At 31.7% G+C, this 18,769-nt stretch overlaps 2 pseudogenes; both read left to right on the forward strand.

The window, feature by feature from the left end:
- The first annotated feature begins 5,086 nt into the window (after positions 1-5,086).
- Positions 5,087-9,733, forward strand: LOC134244954 (uncharacterized; annotated as a pseudogene).
- Positions 9,734-12,143: 2,410 nt separating this feature from the next.
- On the forward strand, positions 12,144-18,323 carry LOC134244953 (tetraspanin-18-like; annotated as a pseudogene).
- The last annotated feature ends 446 nt before the right edge of the window (positions 18,324-18,769 follow it).

Genomic DNA, 18,769 nt, shown 5'->3' on the forward strand with positions numbered 1-18,769 from the left:
ACAGGTGACCGTCTAAGACGGCGTGTGACAAACATGGTTGTTAAAGAATTGAAGATATGATATCTTTTCAAATTTGACGAAATGAATGCAGAGTAAAGTTCACAAGTTATTTTTCATGTCAATGATAGCTGAGAATATTGACGTAAGAAGCGCTGTTGCATGTAAACAAAGTTTTTAATTTGCAAACAAATCATGTACCGAACAGGTAATTGTAAAATGAAATTAAAATTATGCAGCCTTACTTGTGCTACTTATAATTTTTTTGTAAACTATGTTCATTGTAGTTTTAAAATGTAAATACATGTAATTTAAATGTTAAGTTTGGCCGGCCTTGACTTCAGTAATTTGAATTGGAATGAAGAAATGAACATAATTTAACCAAGATAAATTAGATATCAAAATCAGCGTAAAGAACAACATAAAAGGGACTTTAATTGATGACAGACAGCGCACTTATTTTTGTACTCATCATTTACATAAGACTAGGTAAAATACTGGTACTACATGTACATACGTATAGGACTGTGACACGTTTTGCGTAAAGACCACAGGGACCTGAAGTATGGATAATACCCCCCCCTTTAATGAAAAAAAAATGTAAGAGTGTATAATATACCTCGAAAATATCAAATTTCCCCGTCAAACACATCTATATGTCGTTATATGCAATAAGATTGTACTTTTTCTCACGTTTAAAGAATGGCCATATTCGGTATAATAAAAATTTTTATTATACCGAATAGGGCCATTCTTTAAACATGAAAAAAGTACAATCTGCAAGATCATTAGATGCTATTCTGTTATTTCTATTTTCATTTCTAAACTAATCCATAAAGAGTTATCATTATTCATGATTATTGTGTTAATTACCTATACTTTAATATTCAGTGACTTTTTTTCAGATTCGTTGTCTGTTCTTTTGGCTAACACTACTGGACCAAAAAAGTGCTGAGAATCCCAAATTTTACTGATAAAGTTTGATAATTACTGATATTGTGCTGTTGTTGCTGATAAATACTGATATTTACTGTTATTATTACTGTTGTTGCTGATAATTTTAGTTGTTGCTGATAAATACTGATAATTACTGTCGTCTTTTACTGTGGAGTCTGATAAATACTGATAAATACTGTTGAGGTACTGTCGTTGCTGAGAATTGCTGATAATTACTGTTGAGGTACTGTCGATGCTGAGATTTACTGATAATTACTGTGGTCATTGTTTTTAACCTAGTAATTGGTTTAAAATAAAACAGAGGGCTATAAATACCTTCAATTATTACTTTCTTTTGCTTGAATTATCATGACAAAATTTTCATATTTCTTTAATTGTTCTGCTTGTGACAAAATTACATGACTGTATGTATGTATGCTGATCTCATTGTCTAAATTACGTTTGTGAAAATTTTGACAATAATCAAATGAACTATTAATAGAATGAAAATCTAGAAATAGAATTAATAAAAAAAATTAACTGCAGAAAAAAATGGAATTTTACTTTTGCATAAGATCTTATTGAAAAATAAACTGTAAATAAAAAGAAAATTATGCTATCTTAAAAAAGATCCATCGGCACCTTTCCCGACTCCAAGAAAATTATGTAGGGAGATCGGTGATCTTTTTTTCAATAATAAGAAAAAAGTTCTTAATGGATGGAAAAAAAATCGGGATAAAAAAAAGTTTCCTGCAGGTTAGAAAAGTTGGATTTGTTCCGTTTTCACTAGGTCAACTGGTCGAGTTTGGACAACATTTTGTTTTTGAAGGCTTTTTTTTTCTCAAAAAAAAAAACCAATTATATTTATCTTGTTAAATGTTCAGTTTTCTGGTCTCTTTTTGTCGAAATATTTGAAAATTTGCTCGAAAATTAGAAATTTTATCCCTTTCAAAAAGTAACTAAGAGGTGAAAACAGGTTTGAATATGTTCAATCTGTGGGCACCGATTTTGATTAATAATTTATTTATTTATTCATTTATTTTAATGTTATGTAGACGTTTGTAGATCGTCCAAGAATTAAACTCCTCCACGTGTACATATGTACAAGTACACACTGTATGCATGTGCAACCGGCAAATGGGGCGAGCTGAATAAAATTAGAGGTTAAGAATCCCTAGTGCAAAGGAACATGTGGTTAGTTTGTCTCTTATAATTTAAATACAAAATCGTTTTTTATTTAATCAGTTTTGAAATATCATTAATTTTTTTTTTATTTGATTTTATGGAATGGGAAATAAGAACTGAAATGAAACTTAATTTAATATGTTACTATTAGTACATGATCAAATTGATCGATTTCAATTTTGCAGGGTAAAAAGTTGAAAGGAAAACACCTTTAAATTGAATTCAATTGATCAGAAATCGGTGATTGACCTGTGATTTGGCTGTATTGTGTACATGTCTTCAGCCCCGGGGTAGAACGGGGTATATTCCATGCAAATTGTCGTGGTCAGCGTAACAATGGGCGCTAATTACCTATTGTTCTTCGTCTGCGGCTACCGGTGTTATCAATAAACAAACTACCTACACTGTACATGTACTCGCTACTTTGGAACAATCTTAAAGTTTATGGTCGCACGAAAAAAAAATTCTGTAATATTGAATTTGATTACGAATAAAATTTATAGAAAAAATATTTAGAATAGAACACTTTGGTACTATAATAAAAAAAAAAGATACATCTATTCATGTACGCTGTACAGACTTATCTTAATTATTATTTCAATTCTCAAAGATCTATCTTTCTTTAGTATTTAATTTCATTTCTTAGTTTTACGCATATTTCTTCAATCAATCAATCATTTATTTGAATCTTTTTACCATTTTACATTAGTATACATAGACCACAAAAAACATATAAAATGTAGGTGATTTTATACATAACAGTAGGTCTAAAAGGCGTGCGTGAATAAGAAACTAAACAAAAAAAATTTGTAGGTCGCTATAAATGCGAAGTAAGGGAATTTAGGCAGGGGAGTATATTTTGTTTATCAGATAAAAGAATATCCCGGGGGAGGTGGTCACATGTATTTTCAATTCTGAATGTCTGCTAACGATGGTTTGGGACCAGTAAATACACGTACGTAGACGAGAAATTGACTTCACTTTTTAATAAAAAAAAAAGTGTGCAAAATATACAATCATATAGATAAAAAGAGAAAGATTGTTTAGTGAAGCACTTTTTTGAAACTATAGTAGCATTAATTGTTCAGATGCAGGGAAACTCCACTTTGCTTAATCCGAGTCTGAGAAAAAAAACCTTAAATGTATGGATTTTGAATGTCAGAAACATGACGTTGTGTATCGCACTCATGAATAAATGTTATAATTACTTCAGTTCTGAATTTTTTATGGTTCATTGCAATTGATTCTCTAAAATAATGTTATTCATGCATATAAAAAATTCGATAAGTATAATATCATAACTTGCATAACTTTTAAAACACACAACTAAAGAACAGACATTGCCCTATCGGCTATCACTTAATTGTAAACAGTATTTCACCCCCCCTCCCCCCTCCTCCTTTTTGTGCTACAATCAAGTAAAATCATATAAATAAGCACCAAGTCTGTACTGTTCGTTAATACAAAGGTCCCGGACAAAAATGGAATTAAAAAAAAATTATAATATCTGCACAAAATTCTAATTTTACAAAAACGCAAGCCGTAATGATATCCCTATGGCAGAATGTACTAAAAATTGACCCGATTCTAAAACGAAAGTAGAACTTTTACACACGTGGTTGACATGTATGTTCCAGAACAACACGCACATAGTTTGCATTAATGGAAAAAGTTAATTCAAGTTATGATTATTTTATTTTGTTTTTTAACTGACTGACCGCATATAACATGTTTTAGGAGTGGCGCATATTATTAGAAGCCATATGCCCATAGACTTAAAACTGTATACAATGAAAAAAGAATTAGCCTAAAGAAAGACGTGTATTTCATTGTGCATAAGATTTATGTCATGTAGTGTACAATACTTAAGCCTTAACAAATAATTTAAAAGAGAGAGAGAGAGAGAGAGAGAGAAAGCGACACAATGATATAAAATTCGCAGGGAGGACATCGGCGAACTAGAGCGCACTGTCTACATAATATATGAAAAAAATAATTAAAGATGCTTCAATTTAATTATTTAACCCTGTCACATTCTTCTATAAAATAAAAAAGTGTACGCTTCAAGACTAGATTTTATGACAAATATTTTATACTGTCTTGTTAAAATGGGAGCTTAATTTAAATGTAAATGGAAAAGGGGAATGTTTTCAACCTAATGTGCTCATGCATTTTCAGTTCTCCACACGGTAAAATAAATTGATATTTACAACCATTGACTGTATTGAAGTACCAAGTATTAAAGATACCCACAAAAAGCTTTTGATGACAGTACACATACATGTGAGAAAAAATATGAGATGAGATTTTTTTAACCTTTATGAACAAAAAGTAAACTTTTTAAAAAAGTACTTGGGAAGAAAAACAACTGCAAATACAACGGAATAATTTTCCTCAGATAATGTCATCTGCGTGTAAGGAGAAATTTAAAGAAAAAACATAAACATTTATGAACGCTTATGTTAACATTATGGTCTAAAAATAATTATAATGAAATTAATACCTGAAAACTGAAAACAAATTAATAAAATGTCGACTTTTTTATTTAGAATAATTTATTTTGTAATTGACCGTAATGAATTTGTTAAAATACTTAAAAAAAACAACAACAAATAATCATTGTTTTTCAGGCTATTTTAATCCATTCCCAGGTTAAAAACAATGACCACAGTAATTATCAGTAAATCTCAGCATCGACAGTACCTCAACAGTAATTATCAGTAATTCTCAGCAGCGACAGTACCTCAACAGTATTTATCAGACTCCACAGTAAAAAACGACAGTAATTATCAGTATTTATCAGCAACAACTAAAATTATCAGCAATAACAGTAATAATAACAGTAAATATCAGTAATTATCAGCAAGAACAGCACCGTATCAGTAATTATCAAACATTATCAGTAAAATTTGGGATTCTCAGCACTTTTTTCGTCCAGCAGTGTAAGAATGAGGGAATATCCTGCCTAATGACGGCTCTGAAGACATATAACAATCACGCCGAAATACTCACTGCCGCCATTGTTTCTCTAGCACGCATGTGCGCTGCCTCGGGTAGGATGCACGTCTTTAAAAACTTTCTTAAATACACGCATGTAGCATTTCAAATAAAGCCATAGTGCTCAGAAGAATAACTAAATTTATTATTTTTTTCCGATCCTTTCGAGTAGTTGTGTTCATACACAGAAGAATGGGGGTATAGCAGAGCTTCTGCGACTGACGAACTCCAGTAATAACATTGACGTCATAGAGGGCGCTGTTGATATCCTGGGAAGCATGTCCGCCGTAGGTTAGAGAACTACGTGCTGAAATTGAGTGTCTTTTCTAGACATGAAACAAAGATCTATGGTCATCTTTGAAAAGAGAGAACAAGTTAACAACCAAAATTAAGAACATGCATTGTAACTAAAGAGTTGTTCGATTTAATTTACCAAAAAAAAACTATTATAATAGATTGCATCTCTACTTTTATTGTAGAAGAGCTACTTGAGAAGCTGGTTGAGGATGCGGTGCCTTCTAGTGTTGTGACCTTGTTGTCCCGTTATGAAGACAACCACAAAATTGTCAGCAACTGTTGCTTCATCCTGAGTAACCTTGCCAATGATTGTACGTTTTGCATAGTTTTATCATTTTGTAAAAATAAATATTCTTTTTACATGAAGAATAATAAATAAAAAATAAATAAATAAATAAATTGTTGTTGTTGTCAGATCAAACAGCAAAAAATGTCATGTACATTGGAGGAGTACACGTGATTGTAAGAATCATGGAGAGATTCCGACATGACGATCTAGTTCACGAGAACGCTTGTAGGGCCTTGGGGAGCTTTTCTTTTCATGGTAAGCTATATGAAACTAATCACGTACCTATCTTTGATGGAAAAGGACAAGCACAAGAGCAATGTTTTCATCAAGTAAAATATTAAAAGAGTTTGTTTTTATTTCACAGAAGATCTGAGTTCAGATGTTTCCAATGCCGGAGGAATTGGCGTGGTTTTGCAAACACTTAAAAATTTCCAAGACAGCACGGCTGTTTTAGAGTGTGCCCTATGGGCTCTGGCTTGTCTCACCAAATGTAGTAAGTTCAGACAAATATTCCTTTTAACAACTAAAAAATTCCAGTTTCTAGAAAACAATAAATCATTTGATTTCTTATTGATCATCTTACAGCTGATGCAGGGGAACATATATGTAAGAAAAATGAGATATCAATAATTATTGATACGCTGAAGAAATACCAGTATGACGAAACGCTTCAGGAATACGGTTGCTGCACACTTTGTAATATCTCCTCCTCTGGTAAATCTCCTAGGACTCTCTACCATAATGTTTCTGTTTGATTTATTTAAATATATCTTAGTAAGTAATGTTGTCTTTGCAGCATTAGCATAAAGATTTTTACCTTTTTTCAGTTCAGGGTGCCCAGGAATTAGCCCTACCTGCCATTGTGGAGACCGTATGCCAGTGTCTTACACAGTTCCCAGATAACCTCCAACTTCAGCAGGAAATCTTCACCTTCTTAGTCCCAGTACTGGCAATATCAGGTACAGCAGATACTGGAAGACATTATGATATCAATTGATACCTCTCATAAACTACTGGTATACATGTAGGACAGACTAAATCCTACAAAGTGACTCCTGTGCAACATTAATCATATGATATAACAAGCCATCAGGTGGTATTCCATAGCAAGCAATCAATCAACTTTTATAATTCAGGTCTTTACTTAGTTTAAAATTTCAACAACAAAAAATGTTGGAAAGTCCTTTCATATAATGTTTTGAATGCAGTGTACCCAACAAATCATATTAAAATATTCTAAGCAACATGAAAAATAAAATGCACATAAAAAAATATATTGATTTTTTCATTAATTTTTTAGAGGATATACAGAAAAAATTCATACAGGACAACAGGGTGTCTATTTTGTTGGAGAGAATGACCACCTACATTGACTGTCCTGTTATACAGGAACACGGCTATCTTATCATTGGCTCACTAGCGGTCAACAGTAAGTACACCAATTCAATATTTAATGGATTTGACTGATTAGCTTTTATGCTTAGAACCTAGAGATATTGACTAATAAAGTTAAAGGTACATGCGTTTTGTGAATCATATAATTGCCAGCAATACTTACGCAATTGCGAAAAGAAATTCTAACAAAAAAAATTTATTTATTTTTCTAACATAATTTAACTGATTTACAGAGGCTAACAGAACAGTATTAGAGAGACTGAACTCCTCCAGAACTATAATCACAGCGCTACTACATCACGAGAACTCGGACAAGATCCACGAGAATGCGCATATAGCCCTCACCAACCTGTCAGCAGATAGTAAGAACATGTCAAATTAAGTTTACGCTCTTCATCTGACTTTAAATTAAACCGTTATTTCATTAGAATCTAACGTCACTGTTTATCTTCCATTGTCTTTTGTAGTTTATGGTAACAAGTCTACTGTGGAAAGAAATGGTGGTGTACAGGCCGCCATTACAAGCTTATCTACGATGTCACGTAGCCCGGATGTTGTGGAACTTGCACTAAAACTACTAGGAAATCTGATCGAACTTGGTATGTATACATTGTTGACATGTAAAACGTTTCACTATTTTGTTATATTCTACAATATTATAAAATAAATTTTAAAACATTCTGTCTCTGTCTTTGAAGATGCAGCCTGTCATAACTTCATCGAGGACAAAGGTCTAGATGTTCTAGAAACCTTACTAAAGGAGAACAACTTCGACCAAGAAATAGAAGTATTGATTAGAAATATCCTCATCCAATTGGCTTCAGCACGAGGTAAGTCAATGTTACCTTCACTAGAGAGAAAATGCCTCCTTTAAAATTTAAACTATATATTTTCTAAAGGCTTTTTGGAAAGGAATCCAGCAGTATGTTTTATTATTGTAGGTATCTCCAGTAGCGACTTGGAGAACATAGAGAGAGTGCTGAGTACAGTGACTGAGGGTCAGGGTAAAGGAAGTAACGTGGATGTCTATCTGGTTCAGTATTACGAAAAACTCGTTTCCAATGGTTAGTACATGTAATCCTATTTCTAAGGGAAAACAAAAGCAAAACGTGTCGAATAATAAGAGGCTTCAAAGTTTTGAATAAAGTACTTATTTCCTCACAACCAGAGTTAATTTTAAGATGTTGAATTGTTCCCTTTTCTAGTGAACGGTTGTCACATGTTTATGGAGAGTGGATCATTTGAAAAGTTATTGGATTTATTAAACACCAACACAACAACATATGATTTACAGTTCTATGGTTGTAAAATCCTGGCAGCTCTTGCAATGAGTAAGTAACAACAAATTGTCCCATTTCTATTTTTAATTTTTAATTTCACCGAAGAAATTAGGGGAAAATAAAGACAATGCAAATATTGTAAAAGGTTAAACCTTTTCAGATGGATTCCACTCGAAGTTTTCAATCGAGATTTTATCGTTGATTCACTCTGCCATGAAGAATTTTCCAGAAGAACCTGACCTACAGATCGTATGCTGCGGGGCTCTTTGTTATATGACAGAAGAGCAAGGTACTTTATTGTACAAGGCAATGTACTTTGTTATAAGAAGAATACACATACAAAAACAAGTATTCCTGACAAACACTCTGAACCTATACCAAATAATCAACATTTTAACCAAAAATGGGCTATCGGTTTTACAAAGTTTAATGTCTGCTGTTCAAAATATAAATCATGGTTTTTTTTTGTACAGTTTTAGGGAGATATAAGTATTGATTTATTTTTTATTCAGACTTAGTCAGTTGTGCATTCTTACAACATGACGGCATGAGGACTCTGTTGTCTATCCTTGACAGATTCCAGGATGAACCTAGACTAATCGTTGTGGCCTTCATGACCTTAGAAAATTTATTAAAATCGGGTATGTATCACTTCAAATACTAGTACTTTACATGTCGGGTAATTTGTTAGAATCTGCAAGCCCAGTGTAAACACGCTCTTTTTGAATTTTTTGATAGCAGACAATGAAGACCATGGAAACTTACTGGAATGTTATGACGTATCCATGGTGATTAACAAATCTGGAAATGGATGTCAATCACCAGATAACATTCCAGACAATGCTATCAAAAAATTCAAAAAGATATCCAGATATTTGGTTGTAAACTAGTCACACTCGCCACTGATGGTAGTTATATTTCTTAGCCTTACATGAATTATATACAGATCACTTTTAATTGATATTATAGAAAAAAATATAGATTTTAAAACACTTATTTTTTTAGAAGGGGTACTAGCTTATTATCTTTCTTTACAAAGAAATTCTAAGTGTTAACATTAACAACTTATTTTCCTGTTTTTCAGACGACAAGAAGAAGGAGTTGGATGCTACGCCTCTCCTTGATATTCTGGACAGACGTAAATCCATGCAGGACGCCATTATCTGGGCAAAGCAAGCCCTTAATCACATCAGGCCTGGTAAGTGCTCATTCTCAGTCACAAAAACTCTTATCTGTCCTACACTTGTGATTGTGATGTAATAAATATGCATTGTTTACCTTACTTTTTCAGGGTTGCTGCAAATTGAGGAGCGGTAGAGATTCGTCTTTTTTCTTTATTTATTGTTTGTATCAATGTTTTCAATAAATCTTGATGTAAAATTCATTTCATTTGATATCATACATTTCGTCTGGTTGCTTGGATGCTCACTCCTAATTGGTACTTGAATCCGCCTCTGATGCTTTAGAGGTCCGTGTTTTCTCTTCTCTACATGTATCCTCATCACATGTATTTTGGGTTTTTTGTTTCCCAGTTGATTCGATATGTAAGAGCATGCTCTACATACGATAACTTTTCAAAGCGAGAACTAATAACCAATAGGTTGATAAATATTATACCAGCAGTCTCGTTTTAAGTCATCATTTCGTAAGTTGTATGGTCGATACAATGGCCATCTTAAAATGTTGTTTCTTTATATACCAGTAGAATTCAAAGGAATAAACAAAATCAACGTAGGGATATTCAATGATTTTCACTGATAAATTAACATGCATATAACGGGCATGTTGGTTTATTTTTTAGAAACAGTATATCCCTGTTCCTTTATTTAAATTTCTTCTTAATGTTCTTATGCACGAGCCGTGTTTGCTCTTCTCCTATTTTGTTTTGTTTTATGGACTTTTGGGCCTGAATACCAATAGTTATCTCCATATATTTCACTCCAATAACAGACTTTATTTGAAATGTAAAGTTGTGCATATATAGAATATGGACAAATCAACGTTAACGGTAATATATTGTTATCAACTCCAGATATTTCCTTAACACGTTCACTATTTTCAATTAACATTAACGTCAAAGGAAACGTCTTTTATTTTGACAATATTGAAACTATTTACTTTGTCTAAAATCATGCCGTACGTATGCCTTAAAAAATTATTCCATTACATCATATTATTCAAGAATTTAATTGAAAACAAATCTTGTTCATATTGTCACTGTTTCTTATTGTTTCTGACTCATTCTACAAAAAAGTGCAGGAAATGCCAAGCTCAACTACATGTAATAGAAAACATTAGTAAAAAAACGTGAAGCATCCTTTTCACTTTATAATATAGACTAGTCTCATGGTAAAAACATTTACCTATCTTACTATCATGTTGAACCTAATAATGCCTCATGGATTCCTCGCTGGGCAAATAAAGAACTGATTGGGGATTTCTGATATTGTTACGGAATGCAAGACGATTGAGCATGAATCAAGGTGAAATGTGAAGACAACAAACAAAAATTAAGCTCAGAAGTCCTGCAAATCAATACAAATTGGGAGCAGAATAATGACTTACCTTTTAAAATCAGAGGTGGGATCAGGTGCCATCAAGGAGTAAGCATTCCTATCGACTGGTGACACCCATCGTGTGCTCCTTTTCATAACAAACGGAAAATTTCTAAATAATACAGTGGAAAGGGGCTTTATAATGTTATTATAGACGTCAGTGAACATTCAACTTGATGATTGATTGTATTTGCTGACAAGGTTATTGTATCAACAATAAAGCTTTTTTTTAACACGAACCTGTTGCTTTGACCCTTAACTCGACACTACATACGTCGACGACGTAATATCAATACTATTTACTGAAGAAATATTAATATGTCGATACAACATATCCCAGTGAACTTGAAATAAAAGACACATGCATACATCTATTTCATATTTGGATATTTTAGTAAAAGACTTTAATTATAAACTAACATTTAATATTTATGATAAACTTGATGAATTCAAACCCTCTATTGTCAACTGTCCATACTTATGTACATGTATCCTCATCACATGCATTCTGGGTTTTATGTTTCCCAGTTGATTCGATATGTAAGAGCATGCTTTACATACGATAACTTTTCAAATCGAGAACTAATAACCAATAGGATGATAAATATTATATCAGCATTCTTGTTTTAAGTCATCATTTCGTAAGTTGTATGGTCGATACAATGACCATCTTTATAATTGTTGTTTCTTTATATACCAGTAGAATTCAAAGGAATATACTTAATTAACGTAGGGATATTTAATGATTTTCACTGATAAAATAACACTCATAAAACTGGCATGTTGGTTTATGCATTATTAGAAACAGTTTATCCCAGTTCCTTTATTTATTATACAATTAAAATGTTATATTTCTTCTTCAGGTTCTTATGCACGAGGTTAAAAAGCTATATTTATATGACTGGACAAACGGTTGCGGCTACTGCCCCTTTATTTACTTTTGTGCAATGTGTGTTGCTGAAACATTATCTATCAACCGTTTTATTAAAATGATCTTGCTGTGATTTTGATAAATGGTGCATTACTGGATAAAGGTAGATAACGTGTCCTAGGGAGATTGCCGGAGAATATGGCCAGATTGACAAGATTTTCCTTCAGGGGGCTTTAATGGAGGGGTTTATGTTTGATGTTACACGTATTCGTCTTTACTTAAACCAATAACAAGGCCCTTGTATTCCATCGATTAAAAATCTGAGGAAATAAGCTTTAGTTGTCTTTCTCGCCTATGGCACCATGATAAGAAAATATGTTGATATTTTTCTTATTTTAAACTTTCTTTACTTTCTAGAAGAAAAGATACATTAATAGTGAAACAATGTCGATTGTAAAAACATGTGGACGTCAAATCATTTTACTTATCAATGGATTATTTGGGGTTTGTATCGAGTTTTTCAATTTTTATATATATAAAACAACTTTCATTTATTATTTCTGAGTATGAAAACGGATGAGGGGTGCTGAAACAAGTCAATTTATTTTACTGATAAAATTTTTTTATCCATCTCAATACCTAATAGAAGCCAACTCGATTGTAAATTTGTAGTGAAGAGATGAAACTCTTGGTAGAGTAAAGGACAAGATGTTCTTTGATATATTAGTGATAGCAAACAGAGAACAATTTTTGAAAAGAAAAAAAATCCTTCAACAGAATATAAAACAGGAAGTGCCGGAAATTTCGGGGATGAAATCAGGTTCCTTTAGTTGCAATAAACATTCCTAGGAATAGGCTACAATGTTCTGATTGTATTTTTATAAAGCAGCAGAAAACACGTTTAGCTATGTGACTCGTTATCTTTAATATTTTTATCATTGTTCATACATGGCCAATTCTAAGCCTAAAAAATTGTCAAATTTGTCAAAAGGGAGATCTTATGTGTATTTTAACATCCAGGGTATATACATTGGTACATTTGATGTTATTTTGAAGAATATTTCTCGTTAATCAGAAGTAAATTATATCTATCTTAACAGAAAATTGTACATAAAACGTACGTACTAAAGTGGAGGTATCTAATTTTTGTAGAAATTTTTTCAAAGGCGAGTGTAATCAGTTTTTCTTTACATTTTTATAATAATGAAATATGAGATTTTATGTGAATGCTTAATGACAATTATCATATCTTTGAAAAGTCAAGAAAATATGTACATTGTATAAAGTCCAAATTTAAATGTAAAACTCAAATTTTATCGCCATATGCAGGGTCAACGATAGATTTGAAATGATCATTATTACAAACCATCTGATAAGGGCGAAAGAGTATAACGTTTAACCTTTTAATTCATAATTTTTTAACTCCTTGATGTATTAGTGCTATTTTTTTCAATAGTAGGCTTGTTAGTATATTATAAAACTGAATGCATCTTGTTGACATGAATTTCAAGGAGTGAATCTACAGCATTTATCAACTAAAAGCAGCTGCAACATCAGTTTCTCTAATCAGAAGCAAATTACTAGCATATTTACCTAAACAGAAAAGTTGCGTAGGACTTATTAGTAGATATATCTAATTTTAATAGAAAATATGTATTTTTAAAGGTATGTTTGATCATTTTTTCTTTACAGATTTACATTTTTATAATCAATGAAATATTTTTCAGCTGGTTGGACTGGTTTGTTTTGTGGGAGAGATGTTTGTGAAGTACGGATCTGACGACCTCAAATCCATGTTACCAGAGTTGATGAATGAACTCGTAAAGAAGGTGGAGCCAATCTTAAAGGGTATCTGAATGCAAAAAGAGGTTTAAAAAAATATTTTTTCATGTTTATGAATGTTACATATAACACGACAGATTGGAATCTTATTTATTCGTTGTAGCTACCCACAAACCATCGTCGGATTTTTTGGATAACCTTGACCTTGATAAGTTGCTAGGCGAAGCTGCTGTTGTTTTTATTGTTTTTGGTGCTATTTTGCTCTTTATTGTTTTCTGGGGTTGTTATGGTATCAGCTGCAAATTTAAGTGTGCCCTTTATATGGTAATATATACCTTAGATAATATTTATCTTAAAGATGATTAGTTGACTAATACGAATGAAAAATGGAATTTTCTGCAGTAAATCATTCCTGCTAATTTTATTTCAGTAAAATCAATAAAGATTATAAACCAATAAATCCCTATTAAACACCAAAGTAATCTGTAAATTCAACAAAAAGGAATTTCCCGATGCTTATTTTTGTAAACATACAAACATCGAAGTAATTTAACTGGTTTGCACCTGATCATGTGTTCTACGCAGCGAACATACAGTTGCTACTTTTGGGTGAATTTAGTGTTTGACGCGTATATTGAAGCTCTTTTATAAAATATATTTATTTTACTTATGTTTTAGCTCCAGCACAAACATTGCTTTACTACATATTTTTAGCTTTTTCAGTTTTTACTGCTTTTACTTTCGTTTTCGGATTTTTTGGATAACTTGTTAAATCATACAACAGAGTTCGGAAAGAAAACACAACTGGCTAAGCTTGCTGTTTGTTTGAAATTAGAGAATATCAATTTCAGTGTGTTTGTACATGCTATTTTGCTGTCTGTAAAACTTTATTGTAAAATTTTACACAACTGTTTACACCTTATATTTTCTTGATTTTGATTGGTCAAATTAAATTCAGAAATTCTGTCTGTTTAAACACTTGTTTTCGCTTTTGCAATGAAATTTTATACCACAACTCCCTACGGCCATATATATGAAATTCGTAGGGAATATATGGTATCTGTGTGACTGTGTGTAAAACTTTCATTTCCAGTCAATATCTCAAGAAGGTTTTGAGTTTTTTGCAATTAAATGTCATAAACCATAACTCTATTGTGTGCCCTTTAATGGTTTTTCATAAATATATGAATAGGTTTATCATTTTTTTATATATTTTATACGGTATAATATAAACCGCGAAGCGGTTTTATGATTATAATTTAATTTTATGTAAGAAAAAAAGATGATTGGTTCTAACAAAATGACTTCAATTTGTACGAAATTTTTTTGAAAAGTCAACGACGTAGGATTTTAATACATATAAATATAAACCATTTAATTAGTATGATTATTTTAGTTATTTATGAATAAATAGGTTTTTTAAGCGTAAATCAATTCTACTTTTTGAAAAAATTTTAAGCTAAAATTCATAGTTATTAAGTCAAATGACGATAGTTTAACTTTTAATTAATAAATGATTTTTTTAAACTAAATGTTTTGTATTTCAATAATCCTTTATTTTCAGTTAAAAACATTACAAATTTGTCCATATATTTAAAATATAGATCTGATAATGAGATTGTAGGTTTTACTTTTTACAATGTTACGTGAATTGGAACTTAAAATACAATTGAGACAAAAAATTCAAGAGCATAAGATTTCGCTTGCAGAAAAAAATTAAGACGATGTTTTAATGATAAAAATTGCAGTTCTCTATAATTCTTTAAAACATTATCACAGAAAAGAAAAATCCACTGGAACTCGTCTAGCACAAATCGAGCTTTTTTTTAAAGCTTTATTGTTAAGCGATCAATGTTTAACTTAATTAATGATTTGTTTTGTATTTTTTAAAAACAGACAAATTTGCATTCATTACTTTTTACAATTTTATCAATGAGCATAAGATTTCGCTTTGAATATGATAATGCCAACCAGCAACAAATCGAGAGCTCTTTTGGAATTTATTGTAGAGGAAAAATATAATATTTAACAATGATCATATATTGAGTGGTAAGCAATGAAATAAGGGGATAGTGAACACAAATCGTTTTCAAAAGCCCACTGAAACAATACAAATTGAAGCAGAGCAAACAAAGACCTCTAAGAACATCGGTGGTGGGTCAGAGGCCATGGAAGAATGAGCATCCCCTGTCCACTGTCATTCTCGTCGCGTCCTCTATGTCATGATTCATGAATATATATTTCTAACCCAGACTCAAATAGTCTTCATAAATCTGAACAGTTGTGTCAGATTAACGGAATATTATTTGGATTGAGTCTTCATTTTTTACCCTGTGATACTTTAATTATTGACCAATAACAATATATTCCTGCATTTGTGGTTACGTTAACTTGTTTATTTTGTAGTATGGCTTACTGCTCGTCCTTATCTTGATTGGTCAGATTGTTTGTGCAGTACTGGTTACGCAGAAAAGAAGCTTGGTATTGATCACGTTATGTTCAAAAATTCAAGTTAAAACTTCATTCTTGAAGATTCATATTACATAATTAAGAAAGAAGTAGAAATTGATTGTAGTATTATGTATAATTTCCTTTTCTTGACTATTAGCATAAGTAATATATTGCACAATGTCATTAGAATTATACGCAATGATAATAACAACTATTTCTTACCCTATAACTCTACCATATCACAGATCAATGACAAGCTGAAGCCACAGCAACGGACTTCATTAAAGTCCTTCTATATGGGTGACCACGCCATGGATGCCATCAGTGTACTTTGGAATGCCATCATGTTAAAGGTACGGCATTTTATCAAATTGATTATGTTAATGTCTGTGACATGTTGATGTCTGTGACATAAAGTAAGCAATTTATTATTTTATGATTGTGGGATATAAATAAAGAACAGGACGTAATGCGTTTTTGTAATAAAAAAAAATAAAAGTAAATTGTTTTTCATGTCAGTCAGCAATATATTTTTTGTATGTTAAGTTGAACGGAAAACAGTTTATTAGTCAAACAAAATATTTAATTATTAGAATCCCCATTATGCCGGAGTACCGAGTATATTTTTATTAAATATACATACCATCTTTCAGTTTTCCTGTTGTGGAGTTGACAGCTATAAGGATTTTACTGGCGGGGTATGGAATAAGACACCTACAGCTGATATTGTTCATAATCTTACACGACTAGACACACCCCTTATGTGCTGTACAAACGCTGAAAGGTCAAAGTCGACCAATAATTGGTGGAGATGTGCCACGCAACCTCTAACGCGGCTAAAATCAAATTTCGAGAAAGTAAGCAAAGAACGAGTCAACCGTACTTCTCAACATGAATTTACGACTGTTTTGCTAGAATATAGGTATATTTGTTTCATCCATCATACCAGTAATCAAAGAGGATGTGAAATTAAATTTGAATCGTTCTTACCCCCTTTGTCTTTCCAGGGTTGTTATGATGAAGTGTGGAGGTATCTAGAGAAGTAGGTCAACATTGTAGTGGGGTGTGTCGGTGGCCTAATAGTGTTGGAGGTTTGTTATGTCACTTGGATTCATATTCAGACAATGAAACGGCAGAAACGTGTTATAATAAACACAAACCTCTACTTTGCAGAGAAAACATGAAATCTTAATTCATTTTATTAACGGGGAATCCAAAAGAAATGGAAGAAACAAAACAATTTTTTTAAATGCTGATGTTGAAAGTTTGACAGCTTTTGACGAAGTTTCTCAAACGTAAGCTAAGCTCCAAGGTCAAGAGATCGAAAATGTACAAGAAAGGAGGACTTGTATTTAAAAATAACTAGGAAATATAAAGCCCAAATACATACTATTCAAAAGACATGGCCAAGGTTTACTTTTCCAGTGTAGATCTAATTTCTAGGTTAATGTCAAATGGGCAAAATCGTCGAATTCTCAGGAAGGTCCTGTCATTAGGATTCCACCTTTAAAAAATGAAAGCTCTAATTGTTTCAAAGTTTAGACCAAGGTTAATTTTTTTTTGGAAGTTGATCAAACTCCAAGTTCAAGAGGTCAAAAACATCTCTTACTAAATCCAAGAAGAGTTCTTGTTACAACAAATAGTTAAATACACAAGTGAAGTATGAAATACTTAGCACCAAATGTACAAAGGGTCATTTATTTCTTAAATTTTTGCAAAAGTGGTCAAATGCCAAGATCAAGAGATCAAATATATCAACATCCGAATAAAAATCTTGTTACAAGAAAAACATGTGAAATGTTAAAGCCATTGCTCCAAACAATCAAAGATTTGGACAAGATTGAAGTTTATTTGCGGATAAACTGATTAACATACAGACAGAAAGACGGACAAATTTCTGTTGTTTTTGTATTTAAGATTAATGAGAATTTGGTCAATTGGTTTATTGTTTAACGGACTTTGATATTGAATACTTTTCCTTCTTTACAAAAGAAATTGCAAAATGCAATACCTTCAATTTCAATCCCAATGGACTTGCAAAGTGAATTTGATTTAGAGTTATTAATTTTGATTTTCCTTTTAGCTTGTGCTTTCTTTGCGATACACATCGCCAGGGGTATGGGCAAAAAGAATAAAGTGGACTCGGAGAACGGCAGAAAGAGAAAGAAATAAATTTTGCTTTGTACAATTCATGTGCACTCCTTAAAATAAATGTATGTGTTACTTGAAACTATACATAGAGAAATATGATTCCAAATGACCAACAGTGGATGAATTCTCTACAATGCATTTCAACAAGAAGAAAGAACATCTTTGTAATTCCTTGCTGAAACTTTATTTTTTTTTTTGGACGACATGAAACTTTATTAATTTAATTCGGAATAACGATTTTTTTGCTTTGTATTTAAGAATTAATTTAATGCATGTTGTTTAAATAAATTTGTCGAATTGATTTATTCAAAGCTAAAAAAAATCAGTTTGATTGATAAAAGGATAAGCCAAAATAAAAAAAAATTTACAGTTTAAAGTCAGTTTGTCAGAATGGCCTAGAATGCTTGAACGGTGAAAAAATAATTAATATTCGTGATAATTTGAATGTATGCTATATTAAAATATTGTGAAATATTGAATGAAACAAGTAGTTTGTTATTTTAATGTTGGGGAAGTTGATATCTAAATATTCTGTTCTTTGGCTTTTCTTGCGAGGTGTCTCATTAGAACAAACAGACTTAAA

This window comes from Saccostrea cucullata, unplaced genomic scaffold, assembly GCF_032062105.1.
Source record: "Saccostrea cucullata isolate Sc308-1 unplaced genomic scaffold, CSIRO_AGI_Scuc_v1 ctg3270, whole genome shotgun sequence".
NCBI classification, from domain to species: Eukaryota; Metazoa; Mollusca; class Bivalvia; order Ostreida; family Ostreidae; genus Saccostrea; species Saccostrea cuccullata.